The sequence below is a fragment of the Botryllus schlosseri genome, chromosome 3, assembly GCF_051294905.1.
Source record: "Botryllus schlosseri isolate E-star chromosome 3, Bs_hap1, whole genome shotgun sequence".
In the NCBI taxonomy this organism is placed as follows: Eukaryota; Metazoa; Chordata; class Ascidiacea; order Stolidobranchia; family Styelidae; genus Botryllus; species Botryllus schlosseri.
Genome location: NC_137238.1, coordinates 32,671,743 through 32,687,225, shown reverse-complemented (window position 1 = coordinate 32,687,225; position 15,483 = coordinate 32,671,743). Strand labels below are relative to the sequence as shown.

The window sequence follows — 15,483 nt, the reverse complement described above, 5'->3', positions numbered from 1 at the left end:
CAATGCTCAGAGTGCAAGGCATCTTTCAGGCCTCTTGACTCTGCCAAGGGCAAACCAGTTGCTGGATGCGACAATACTGAGACTGAAAGATTGGTGCCGCGGTACATTTCAAGCGGTGTTTCACAATCCAAAGCAGCAGTACTACTTCTGTTCGTCAAATAATTAGCGGTCATAATCGCTTCAGGCCATAGATGCGGTGGTACCTGCGATCCATGAATCATAACAATAGCTCATTCACATAGTACTCTATCCAGACGTTCAGCAACGCCATTTTGCGGAGGATAAGCCCCCACAGTTTTCTCATGCCGTATTCCTTTCTCTTTAAGCTGACTGATATATTCGCCATCATTATCAGTACGAATACATAAAACAGCGCATTTCTTTTTCGCTACATGGGCGAAAATCAAGCACATACAAACTGTCCACGACACTGCCAGTAGCAACATTGAGCGCTGCATCTCTATAAAAAAATGCGAATACCATCCGAATCAAAAGCGTCTTCATATTTGGGATTATCAACAGCGGCACTCATGGAAAACTGTTGTTGATAAGTCGGAGACATAAGTGCGTTTTGGTAATCGGCAATACCCGTTCTCTCGTCCTTTTCATACATCGCCATACGAAGGGTCCCAATTCCCTCAGCATATATGACTTTACCATCACCTAATTCAATTTCGACACGAAAGGGTGTCACTTCAATAAACATCTCAGAAATGCAACTCATATGACTGGTCGCACCACTGTTACAGATAACGGACAGTCTGTGTCGAGGCCAGGGCTTTGGAGCCGGAGCCGGAGCCCCGGAGCCGTGCATTTTCGCCGGAGCTGGAGCCGGAGCCGGAGCTCCACATAAAATTCAGCCGGAGCCGGAGCTGGACCCAGTTATTTGAGGGGTAGCTCCGGTTCCGACGTATTTCATAAGATGCTATTATAGGCCTATATGCAACAACCATATCTGCTGAGTTCACATAATTCAATATCAGGCCTTCGCGATATTATGAATCTTTTCATCTTTGGCTCTACCTTTTCCGACTGGGGATTTAACAGCAGAGCAGTCATATGTTCAATGTTCAATTTTCATACATGAGTGCCGAACCTCGGTATGCGAAATATGCCTGTGAATATTGTGGGTGTTCGGCATACCCGCAATTTCATCATCAGCACAACCTTGTTGGCCAATTGTATATGGTTCGAAAATAATGATACGCGAAATGGGAGAAAGGATAAAAACGTGATTTCGTTGCACATGTCGATATGACAAGCACGAGCCGAGCGTAAATAGGGGATGGCAGAAGAGTAGCCCAAAACCCCATGGTATTTTATGTTGGAGAGAAATTACTGATTTGATACGCGATTTCCAATTTGTAATCATCTGTTCCGTTAATTCATTCTTGATGTCTGCTTGATACTCTAGTATTCCCGGATTATCGCGCACTTTGACTTGTAAATGTGCAATGTGCATACTGCATAGTTTAATTCGTTATGGGCATGGCGCAATGTCCATGGCACAGTGTATAACTCGATTATTCGTTATGATTCAACCGGAAAATATTATATTCAGATAAACTTGATCGGCACCGGATGGACTGGTAACGAGTGCACAAATATCGAACGTCAAACCATTGGCCATTTGGTACAAATCGAATTTCTATTGATCACGTCGTAATATCCGCCCATATTGCTCTTACTACAGTTACAGTTGAATAATAATCGCACATTTAAAAATTGAATTGAGCTATATGGCTTAATGTTAACGAGTAGAGTGCCAGTGTTGAAACGCCGCATCAGAATTTTAATGCTGTACAGAGCAATGGGCAATGGCACGGCAAGTGCGTTCAAGTGCAACTATGATGCTGTCGACATTTGACATGTATTCATTATGTCGTCACAAGCTGGTACGGCGGCACCTATATGTCTTCGTTGCTGCATCAGATGTTAGGCTACTGACGGCTGACAGACTCTAGATTACTATAGATAACTAACCTACGGGTAAATTAGTAATCTATATAGACCAGGGGTGACCCACCTATTCGGCTAAAGGGCCACATGAGTAGTTAGTATGATCGCTCGTGGTGTGCCATTGTGGCTTATGGACCCGCTGGTGACCTGCTGCGAAACTCGTGTTGATGACCCCCCCCCCTTCCGCTGGTGACCTGCCATGCGTTCTTATGGGATCTCTGGTGACCCCACCCTTTCAGGTATAGGGCTCGCTCATGACCTGTCGTGAAAACTCGTGTTGGTGACTCCACCCTTTTCGAGTCCCTATCGCTGATGTCGGTGATACCACCCTTTCAGGTATACGTTATGTCGATGAACTGCCTGATAACGTTACGGGTATAGGGATCTCTGGTGATGTGGTGTTGAATATCAAGTATAGTAAACAGTGACGCCATTACTTAGCGTGCATATTCAAAATTATTATATATGACCGATTCGAGTTATTCCCAACGTTTACAGTGAGCGCGACTTCTATATATCGTTATTCTTATGGATGCGGCGATGATTCGTACTTTCGGGTATAGACCGCGGCGGCATGTTAACGTAGCTGATATAGACGCGACATGATAGCGTTACAGTATAGGGATCGCTCACACGGTTCTACATGAAGACGCCGTAGTTCAGTCGTGACAAATGACCGATCGTGTTCTAACTCAAGTCTTTTCGCGCTGTCTGTTGATTCCTACATAACCTGAATAGTACGCCGAGATTCAGTTCGTATTATTCGCACCTTCCATACCGCTGTTTCGCACCTACAGAATAGTCTGCTGTTCACAACCACAACAAGAATCACAAGTATACACATTATACATTCGTTGTATTTATTACTCCGAAATCAAACTCTTCACAAAAGCACGCACAATCGTATCATTAACTTCGCTCACAAGGTAATATTTTGGTAATTAGCCTGTCACAGAACCGTCGTAGACGGCGATTCGTTTTCACACCTTGGAATAGCGATCGACTTTAGTTGAGGAACAAGAATCATGATAATACTCAATCGCGGTGGTATTTCGTCAACTTGAAACTCACTACAAAACTCAAGTTGAATCGTATCCGAATGCGTAAATATACACCTTGACATCAAGATAATATTAGTCAGAGTCCGTAAATATGGTACTGTCTTATATCAATAATATTAACAATTTTGATCGCTTGGTTGTCAGATTATTCGCTCGTTGATTTGAAACAAACATTGAAACTTACAACTCTATCATTGGTCAATAAATATTTTTGTTACAACTGACTTTCTGAAAATGCTATCATTACCGCACCCCGAAATTTTACCGTGTTAGAACACACAAGAAAGTCAAGCACAAAAACATTCACATGTGTTAAACCTAATTTTCACTTACTTGATTATATGACTACAACTTGTAAACTTTATTAATTCATCCTGGTGAACACGAATAGTGTTGCTCGCTTGTAATATTCACATATTGATCTGAATAATATCAACTCATGAGAACCTACAACTTTATTAACGAACTAGCTATTTATTAAGAAACTGGAAATGCAAACTCTATTCGTCTCGACATCTCGACATCTTACAACACTCGAAAGAGTCAATTATGAAAACACTGCCAAGTAAATCCGTTGTAACTCACATAGCACAAGAGTATGTATCCGAAAGTAGACAAACGAAACTTGTACAACCGCAACATCCAACAATCAATATCAGTTGTATTCTTCATATTTAATTATTCTACTGTAAAAGCGATTGATAGTTTTCACGACGCAACAACTACAAATCAATGCCATCGACTTGAGATTAACATTGAGTGTACGAGATTTGAATACCCGAAAAATAACCGAGAATTAATTTCTCACAGACGAATCCGTATATTTTAATGTAAGCTATCGTGAGACCAGTAAGTCCTTTACGATGACATTGATTCACAATCCGATATTCTCATCATACCCTTTTTGAAATCAACTCTTAACGAAAATACGAACAATCGTGACATCAACAACTCGATTATAATCAAAGTAAGTCACGGTTATACAAATTGTATTAAACCCAACACCAAAACAAAAGGACTTTTTAGTTGATTAAAATCAAACCAACTGTTTTCAACTTGTGTCTTTTTAGATTGCGCTCGACAATTCATCACGAATGAGTTTGAGTTAACGGAAATGGTATTACGTCTCGACATTTTAACATCTTACCATACCCCGCGGAGTCAACAAGGAAAAGAAAAACCTTGTCAAGTAAATCCGTTTGTAACTTACCCAACCAACTCAACAGTATCCGTACGGAAAGAAGACAAGATTACGCGAGTACATACAATCGCTACAATCTAAAATCCATAGCAAGTTCGGTTGTAGTCATTGACCGCCAAATCGTCTTTTTTGTTCAACTGTAAAAGTCGTTACTATTCTGTAAGATAAAGTAATTACTACTCGGTATATTTTATAAACCAAAGTAAATACTACTCGGTGTGCGGTTTGAGATTAACATATTACATTTGAGTATACGAGATTTGAAAGTCTGACCGACATAGTTTGAAAATTCATTTCTTACAATCGAACGCACGCGTTATATTGAAAATTATCATGATGTAAACATAAGAGTTGACACATTGATTTGACATATGAGATTTTGTAATAGTCGATCATGACTTGATTATTAAATTACGACATAATTAGACCAGGGTTGTGTTAAAGGTTATCACGATACCAACAACTTTTCAGAAACATTGTTATTAACATATCGATTTGTAAAACTAGATTAACATGTCTGAAATGTTTTGATTGGGAAGATTAAGCCGTGTTCGTAAAAACCACGCAGCGTATTGTGGATATCAGGAAATATTTTACAAATGTAATTCTCTCCAGTAACCAAGACTAAAGATGAAACAACAATTTACTTTGTTGAACAATAACCGGCGCAATACTTTATCGTCGTAATCTGCGGTGAGAATTGAAACACTTTCGCACATTACCCGGTGTCAAGATATCAGACTAGGTGAATTGACATACCGCCGCTTGATTAATGCTTAATCCGTTCGCACCATTCACACACTTTGATCATTACAAAAAACAAATTGAAATATGTTTGCTAGACACCTCCTATTCAACTATACTCGAGTAATACAGAAACCTCTTAACATTAATAAAATCGAAATACGCGCTACACTTAAATCTACTAAATGTGTTTGTATTGTTGTTCATTAGTGATCATACATTATCATTTGAATCTTCTAAAGTAATTATAATCATAAAAACCAAACTACTGAAAGTCATTACCACCACAAAAACAATTTGTATGATATTCACCAAACGCTTCCAAACTCAGTATGAAGAATTTATTTGTAGAGTGCATACCGGCAAAGAAATCAGGAACACAACCAACACCGAAAATGATAAACACGTTTCGCGTTACTATTGACACAAGTTCATTTCTATCGGGCGAAATAAATGCGATCACAAAACTCAGAGCATGCAAAGGTCTTGATTGATATGCATTTCGATTTGTGTCTTATAATACCAGCATGCATTTTAGACATATTAAGAATTGTTAAACCAAAGTCGTACGTCCGATTAATAGTTGATTGGAAACTTGTTCACGTACCTCAACCATTACAGAAAAGTATAACACCATTGTCCGACAATCTTTTACAAAAAGGATCGAAACCAAGTCACTCAAAGTCGTTGCCGTTACATAAACAATTTGTACGACGTTTGCTAAATGCGTCCTATAGTTAGGTGTACTAGAAATATTTGTAAAACACACTCCGGTAAAGAAATCGACGAAAAGATATCCTACACCTAAATCTGGTAAAACCATTTTGCACTTTTTGTTCATTAGTATGGTATCCATTTCCTTTCGTCAAAGTAGGTGTAATCATAGTCACTAAAGAACTTACTTCGACGTGCTTGAATTCTAGACATAGTTCTGATTTACCCGACACAAGACCCAAGAACAACCCTAGTTTCAATAGAGCAGACATATCCAAAATATCACACACTTCGCTATTCCTAAAGCGCAAACACCCGACACAAAATATTACTTGTTGTGTTGTTGCGGTGTCATCTTCACAATATCACACGCAATACAAATGATGGTTATGTGTAACATGCGATCGACTTGAGTCACACCAACATGGAAGAGGATTTATTCACTCTTTACATAACGATTTTGACCGACATCACGTCGTCGGTGTGTATCGTTTTTTCTAGATACAAACTATGCTAGTGTAGCGGAAAATAATTTAGTGTAACAAAAAACAATTTTCACTCCCTTGACTTATGAAAACAACAGACGAGTCTTCATTCAATATTTTGTTTGTGTCAACTAGTTACTTTGTATGATACGACTGATACCCCCCCGCGACGTTTTCAGATCACAATATGAAAGATATTTACATCACACAAAATACCCCTCTTGAATGGAATGGGTGGTAAGACTCTACAAAATGTTTTGACATCGTTTTTTTTTTACACGAATGGTCGCGTATCTAAATATTCAAATAATCCAACACACAACTATAGTACTTACAGAAATATCATATAGTTCTTGTAACATAGTTGTATGAATATACTATTCAAATGTATATTGAAGTTTTCTACCTCCAAGAAGATCTTAAAAGTTGTATTTGTACAATGTATATCGTGAGTCCTACACATTCATGATATCCGCCGAGTTTTACATTTAGTAAATATTATATCGACATATTGACGTCTTTCAAAAACAAAACCGTGGTCCCTGTTTGATAGACCTATCAATGTCATGAAAGTAATCTAGTTACCTCCATAAAAGAGTATGTATTCGTCTTACGTTCCACAAATCTAACGCGCAAAACAATTTACTTTACTTACGAGAAGTGACAAGTAATCGGATGATTTTCCATACATCAAAACAACTACAAGGTGGTGCTATATTAAAAACGTTGATAACCTTTGTGCACCAGCTGTAAATCACACAAGCAACAATATACGAGAATCGAGTTATTGAAAAACGTGAAAGTGTTTTCCCTGTGCCAAGTCGTTATGTTGACGAAAGCGTATATTTTAATATCATGATCAATTTGCATTCGTTGGTCACAAACTGTCACTACTCTAAATAATTACTTTTAGTAACACTATATCAATGTCATCGAGTTGTTCGAATAGATTTACATGTGGTATTGTGGTTTTAATCGAAGCATACAGCATGGTCTAACTGTATACTCTCCTCTTGCATTCACATTGGAACAACGTATCGCCTACTCTCCTCATGCATTCACATTGGAACAACGATCTTGTTTCGACACGTGAAAAATATGTTCACTATCGCGATACTCTGCACAAGATGTGTAAATCCTTTTCACACTCATAATAGTACACTAACGGGATACCGACGTCAAGCTACAACGTTTAACAACATCACTGACACTGAACATACGATACCTACCCAAGTAAAAATATCATTTTCGTTTGGACAACTGACGTTTACCTGTGTAAAATTACCATTTTCACTTGGAGGTCAACCGTTACCTGACTAAAAATACCATTGTCCTGTGGAGATCTTTGGTTTACCCAGAGTAACAATACATTTTCACTTGGAAATCTACCTTTTCCCTGAACAACAAACCCTTTTCGTTTGCAAATCCTTTTTTTTTCTACAACAACAAACCATTTTCACTTGGAAAAATACTTTTACCTAGAGTAACTAATCATTTTCTTTTAAAAATATATTTTCTCCCTGGGTAACAAACCCTTTTCGTTGGAAAACTATCATTTACCTGAGTACCAATATCGTTTCCCCTTTGAAATCTATCTTTTCCCTGGGTAACAATACCATTTTCGTTTTGAAAACTGACAACCACGCCGGACAATTTGATATTTTTGTATGTTGTTACAACGGGCAGCGACAAAATATACACCAACAACGACTCCGATACATTTGTGTAATCGCATATTCACTTGTTCTGGTGCATCCCATCAAAATCCTCAGTTACCCGCATGCAATGTGCTGTTGTACATTGACATGTATGTTTTGGAAATTGGTCAATAGGTTTCGACATGTCCGCGATGTCAGGGTTCGTGCTTTGGATTTTCCAGAGTCAAAATGTCTGAATAAAACACCTCCTCGACTTTGGTAACTGATTGGTACGTGGATAACGGTTTTCGGAAAACGACTGAATTTATGTTTCCCAACGCGCTAACAATTCGGTTTGAGTATTCTCCCGCATGTTTACTATATTGTGTCTTTATTGGTCAATACATGTCGCTCCCGTCAGCTGAAACCGGATGAACATAAGAAAGTGTGTGATTGGATCCGGGTATTCACTCATGACCCAACGACCAATATTCAAGTAAACATATTACATCCCGTGTTTTGTTTCCACGAAAAAATACCATCCACACATACGTCGCGATTGTTTGCCCACACAAGTATACGCGTAAATGGAGGTGTGTGACATTGCATGCAATGTGTTGGTATACAAACATCGGGGAGTAAGCCTTCGATCCACAGACATTATCATAGCCGGTAGTTTTGATGCAGATCGAATGTCATCAAGCACCCCCGATAACAATGTCATTCCAATAAGACACATTGCAATGACTCTGAGTCTGTAAATTCAATCTGAAGCATGACATACAGACACACAAACATGGAACCGTAACTTGGTATTCACACGACTACCTTCGACGGTGAAAGTCGATTTCTTTACTGGAGTCTGTTTTACAACTTTTACAAATACTTTTACAAATATTTCTAGTACACCTAAGTATAGGACACATTTATCAAACGTCGTACAAATTGTTTATGTGACGACAACGACTTTGGGTCACTTGGTTTCGATCCTTTTTGTAAAAGATTGTCGGACAATGGTGTTATACTTTTCTGTAATGGTTGAGGTACGCGAACAAGTTTCCAATCAACTATTAATCGGACGTACGACTTAGGTTTAACAATTCGTAATATTTCTAAAATGCTTGATAAATTTCTAAAATGCTTGCTGGTATCATAAGACACAAATCGAAATTCATATCAATCAAGACCTTTGCATGCTCTGAGTTTTGTGATGGCATTTATTTCGACCGACAGAAATGAACTTGTATCAATAGTAACGCGAAACGCATTTATCAATTTCGTTGTTGGTTGTGTTCCTGATTTCTTTGTCGATATGCACTCTACAAATAATTTCTGCATACTGAGTTAGGATGCGTTTGGCGAATATCATACAAATTGTTTCTGTGGTCGTGGTAATGACTTTCAGTAGTTTGGTTTTATGATTAAATTTACTTTAAAAGATTCAAATGATAATGTATGATCACTACTATGAACGACAATACAAACACATTTTGTAGATTTCAGTGTAGCACTTATTATGATTTTATTAATGCTGTGAGTTTTGTCTAGTAGAATAGGTTGCAGCCAGTAAAGATATTTATTCCAAATTGCTCTTGTGCTGATCAAGGTCTTAGAGTGTAACCTCGTAATGTTTTATATTTAGCGCGTACAACGACGAGTCACTGAAACGATTAGGTATTGTTCACCCGCTTCTACTGGTACTCGATACCAAAAGTGATATTTTCACACTCTGTAAGGTACGGATGTTTCAATTCGCTGTCACAAATTCCGACAATAAATCGTATCAATTGTTGGATTCAATAATAACGATATGACATTGTGATATACTAAGTCCACACGTATAGTCGTTTCAATTACTCGTTACGAATTGCGATAATAAAGCATTTTGTATCGGGTGTTCAATGTATGAATAATGGAATTATTACATGTTTAGCACCGGTTATCGCAAGCGATAGATTTTAATAATTGTACTGGATGTTGAATGTAATAATACCGATATTGTTGTTTCATCTTTAGTCCTAATTATTGTAAACGATTGCATTTGTAAAGTATTTTCTGTTGTCTGCTATACAACGATTGTTTAGTACCAGCCCGGGATAATTTCCCAATCCAGAACATTTCACACATGGATAGTTTTACAACTCAATATGTTAATAAAAATATCTCTGAAAAGTTTGTTGATATCACAATAACCAACACCGGTTCAATTACGTCATGCTTTAATAATCAAGTCATGATCGACTATTACATATATCAAATCAATGTATCAATCCTTATGTTTACAGCATGATAACTTTCGATATAACACCGGCGTTCGATTGTAAGAAATGAATTCTCAACTACGTTGGTCAGACTTTCAAATCTCGTATACTCAAACATATTATGTTAATCTCAAGTCGCCTGCACCGAGTAGTAATTACTTTTGTCTTACAAAATATATCGAGTAATAATTACTTTGTCTTGCAGAATATACCGCGTAGTAATTCCTCAGAGAGAATATACCGCGTAGTAATTCCTCTATCTTACAGAATAGTACGAACCACCGTTGAGATCGTCTCGACGAGCTCTACGCGCTCGTACAGGTTTTGGAACCGTGAAATACACTTTTCGAGTTTCGACTTTTCCGAAATCGAGACAAAAAGGTCGACCCGATGTCAAAGACACAAGGTCGACCGTTTTACCTCGATTTCGTGACCAAAACGAAAAACGACTTTTAAAGTTGAATGAAAAGACGCATCGTCGGGGTATGAATACAACCGAACTTGTTATGGATTTTAGGTTTTAGTGATTGTATGGACTCGTGTATGTTTGACTGTTTTTCATACTGATACAGTTTGAGTTGGTCGGGTAATTTACAAACGGATTTACTTGACAATGTTATTGTGGTTGACTCTTTGAATATGGTAAGATGGTAAGATGTCGAGACGTAATACTATCTCCGTACACTAAATTGCAACAAAAAATAACCCGATAACTTGTTCAAGATTTCTTTTGTTCCAAATCAATATGTGAATAATCAGCTATTGTGACAAGTTGAACTGTCGTGCTGAAAGTGCGAGCGGGAACAGTAGGCGCTTGTGTAAATGTGAAGACAGCGAGATAGTGATCGTGTGAATAAATTAATCTGAAATACAACGGAGGGAAAGTTTGCGAGCATGTCTGACAAACCTACTTCAAATCGCAATATGGCAAAGTAGGTTGAAATATTTCGATTGCAATTCAACTCATCGCATTGCAACTCGATCGCGTTATGTGCAAACGGTTGTCAAATTGGAAATGTGTACAACAATGGGCGATATTTCATTGAATGATTCTATTGTGTGTAGTAACACATTAAAATATCGCGATAGTATTTACTGAAACTCTATTTGACCAACGGAAAACTGGATCGCGAATAGAGTTGTAAGTTTCAAGGATTGTTTCAAAGTGTAATCTTGAAATGTGACTGGGTCAAAGTTGGTAGTCATGTTTGTCAAACCTATTTCAATTCATACTATGCCAAAGTCAAAATAATTCATTTCGATTTATCTCAATTTATCCATAGTACATCTCGCGAATGGATTCCGACGCCCAAAAATAACTGGCTCGTTATGTCTGATGCATTATCCTGTCAGCGACCGTAGGGTTTTACAATTATTTCACACCTTTTCGAATAAGCGTTAACTTCGCAAAGGATTAGGGTTGGATCAGAAATAAGTGATAATTTGTCGGTATTCGAATCACCGTCTGCGACGGTATGTTATGCGTTACTTATTAAATCTTACCGGCAAAATCCAGTTCTGTGACATACTGATTACCAAAATATTACATTGTTGGCGATCGGTATGTATGTAACAGAAAATCGCGAGTGATTGCTATGTCTGAGGTGTGATCTTGTCAGCGATCGCGGGATTTGCAACCTATTTCACACCTTTTTGAAGTGTTAGTTTGTGAACGCGGCTATATTGTTGGTATTGGAATCACCGTCTACGCCAGTTCTGAGACGAACTAATTACAAAAATATTACTTGTGCGTGATTCCTACCTCTGTAACACCGAACCACGAGAGACGGCTATGTCTGATGTGTTATCATGTCAGCGCTCGTAGGATTATACAAATATTTCACACCTTTTTGAAGTGATAGTATGTGAACGCGGCTATTGTTGGTATTCGAATCGCCGTCTACGCCGGCTCTGTGGTAAACTAATTACCAAAATATTACCTTGCAAGTGATTGCTAGATTTAGCAAACTATTTCACACCCTTATTGCTGAAAGTACGACATGCCACCCTCATTCAATACCCGAAAGTACGAATCACCGCCGCGGCCATAAGAATAACGATATATTGAAGTCGCATTCACCGTAAACGTTAGGATTAACTCGAATCGGTCATATATAATAATTTGTAATATACACATTAACTATGAATCAATCACGTGACTATTTGCTATACCTGATACCTCTTCAACACCGTGCGAGAGTTGCCTATACCAGAAAGTACGATTCACGACCGCATCCATAAGAACACATGGCGAATCACCAAAGACTCCGTTAGAATACATGACAGGCACATCATCACCGCAGCCTATACCCACAACGTTAGTTCACTACCAAACAATCGATGGCAGGTCATCACCGCAGCCTATACTGAGAGGGTGGGGTCACCAACTCGAGTTTTCACGGTATATCATCACCACAGCCTATACCTGAAAGGGTGGCATCATCACCGCGCCCATAAGAAACAATGGTGGGTTCATCACCCCGCCCATAAGAACCAATTGCAGGTCACGAGCGATCATATATACCACTTCCATCACTACTAGCATTGTAGAATTACTTGGCCAATTCGTTTGCTCTGTCAATTTCATCGGTTATCACCCTGTCGTCTGCTTTTAAATGATGTATTTGGTTCGAAGAACGTGATCCGGACATGGATTTCACTACGCGCCACACTTTTGATATGTTAGAATTGCTATTGAATCACAAAAATCTTGCCAATAAGACCGTTTAGCTTCCAAGATTGCTTTTCTCTCTGCTGTTTCTTTTTTTTAAAATTACGTCATCGTTCTCTCGAAACGTTCTTTTCATTTTCTGCAATGCTGCTCGCTTGACACGCATGTATCTGGCACACGTTTTGTTCCGCCAGGGAACCGACAGTTTTCTATTAATCGGTTTACTGGTAGTGATATTAGAACAAGAAGCCTTTAAGATAGCTTCGGTCGTCTTTTCCGCCGCCAAATAGTGGTGGGTTTGATCAATGTTTTCCAGATTCCTTGAACAATGATGTTGAAACTGTTTCCAATATGCTTTTCTCAGCGACCATGAGCTATAGTGACTTACGGTCGAGTGTTCATAATGTGCTAGCTTCGTGAGTACTAAATAGTGGTCGCTCCCGAACAAGTGGTCCGTTACATCAGATTGCACGAGATGACAAGTCCAAAAGTGATGCTTGACCCATTGTTGGATGAGAAATTGTTACACGCGTGGGCACGCTCGTATTTATGACTACCAGGTTTTTCGAACCAACCAGATGTAATCGGTGTGATGCGCCTCGCTCTCCCCACAGCGGTTGGTGAGCGTTCGTATCACCAATAACAATACTGCTAGAATCAAGGTGCATAAAGCAGCGTTCCATGTTAGAGCGTGATATGCGTCTATTCGGAGGAATGTATAAATTCATATTTCTGATTCCTCCGATCTCTACAATTTGAGATTCAATCGGCGACACATCGTCCAAGGGTATCACCATATATGGTAGTTGACGTTTTATAAATAAACAAACTCCGCCTACATGAATGTCTCGGTCTTTCTGATCAGCACATAGCCATGAATCGTAGGGTTGTATCTAGGAACAAGATGAGTTTCCTGAATGGCTATCACGTCTGGTTTCGTTACCTAATCCCTTGAAAAAAATTTCAATTCGTTCAACTTTCTGTAAATACCTCTACAATTCCACTGGATGAAATATAAAGGCATCTTGATTACTTATTACCAGTCTCCATATGTTGACTATTTTCACCTGAATGATCCTTTGGAGCCCATTTTCTGCCCTTTTCACGATTGCGTAGTTTTTTTTTTATCGCTGGTTGACAAACTTGTATCTGGTATCAACAGATGTATCAACAGATGAGTCTAATACAGTAGCTTGTTCGGTTTCTCTTGGTATAGGAATAATTGCACCGAGATTGTTTCCCGCGGATCCCTCAACAATGAATTCAATGCATAACTCCTTTCCAGCCTCGAGGGCGAATAATATATTTTTTATGAATTTGGCAGTGAAAGTGAAAAATGCTTTGGTCGGGATTGTAATATGACTTCCATCAGTTGAAGCGTGTAGCGTGTGTATTTGTCGGAATTTCCGTGGTAGTTTTGTTGTTCGCCTCCATGCCGTATCAGTGGTAGGATATCGTGCTTGACCTTCTTGTGTCGTGACTTGTTGCTGCACGCCACTGTATCCCTTACTCTATGACGCATTTGTCGAGCTGTCCAATAATCGAATTTGGATTTGCCATAATGGACTGGATCGTACTCTCCTCTTTATATCTAGGACATCCTTCGTAACCCGCAGAGTGCGGTAGTTTGCAGTTGACACAAAATTGGGTCTGATTATTGCAGTTTTCGTAAGCGTGGTCTTTGTCACATTTCGTGCACCTCTTCCTTCCGCGGGAATATTTTGCTTTATGTCCGAAATATTACATTCCAAGCAGCGTGTCGGCGGTGGATTATAGATCCTTGTTCTAAACTGCACAAATCCGATTCCAAGTACTGTCGGTAAGACAGTGGAAGCTGGTAAGACAGTAGAAGCTAAGAAAAGCAGTATTGATGTACTCATCTTGATTCCAGCATTCGAGCGATAGCTGAGTCTCCGCACATAGCTAACATGTTGATTGGCGAGAGATTGCTTAATTTTCACGTCAGTCCGCAGCATACCTCGCTAGGCTTGGTTTTGAAAAACCTCGATCGGGTTTTCTTAAGTACCAAGATCAGTACAACTATAGACAGCCGGTTTCAAAGGATTAACTCTTCAAACCATGGTGTGGTGAGGTGATTCAGTTCCTTTTAACCATTAGTGGGTGTTTATACTGATTGCTTCTGATGGCCTTCACAGCGGGACTATTCATTTCATTCGTACTAGTTGGGTGTGGTGTCGCTTCTTTTCGCTGTACCAACGTTAACTCTGTTTATTGCTATGGTATTCGGATACACTAGCTTACTTTTATGTTAATCAAAGCCTAGCAACCAGTCGTATTGAGTGCTACCGAAGGGTACAGAAGCAGACATAACAGACAACATTATTTAAAACAGTCTAACAATGTCTCAAGCATTATAACACCATCATTTTCAACAACATACACAAACAAAGAATCCATCGTTATTGATGCAAGTGGCGTTGAAATGGCCATTATATTAATATTGTTGAAACATTCAGTGATATCTGATAAATCATGGTACGGAAATAAGTATATATTCTATATCAGTGGTTCCAAACCCTTTGGTGTTCAATCCCCACTTCAGTTTTATTCCGAGTCTTTATTCGCCACTACCCAAAACTAACGCCGTACGGTATTTCCTTTTAACTTCTGTCATTACAGAGCTGCTATTTGCTTGTCCTAGTACACAGGACACTCAACTACATAAGAAAGCCCTGGTACACAAGACACTCAACCACAGAAGAACGAAAGACATATGACGAAAGACAAAT

General features: G+C 38.9%; 1 protein-coding gene across 1 annotated transcript in view; it reads right to left on the bottom strand.

Annotated features, from left to right (window-relative positions):
* Positions 1-15,483, bottom strand: part of LOC145436560 (uncharacterized) — a 164,858-nt gene that overhangs the window by 143,970 nt on the left and 5,405 nt on the right. The window lies entirely within an intron of this gene.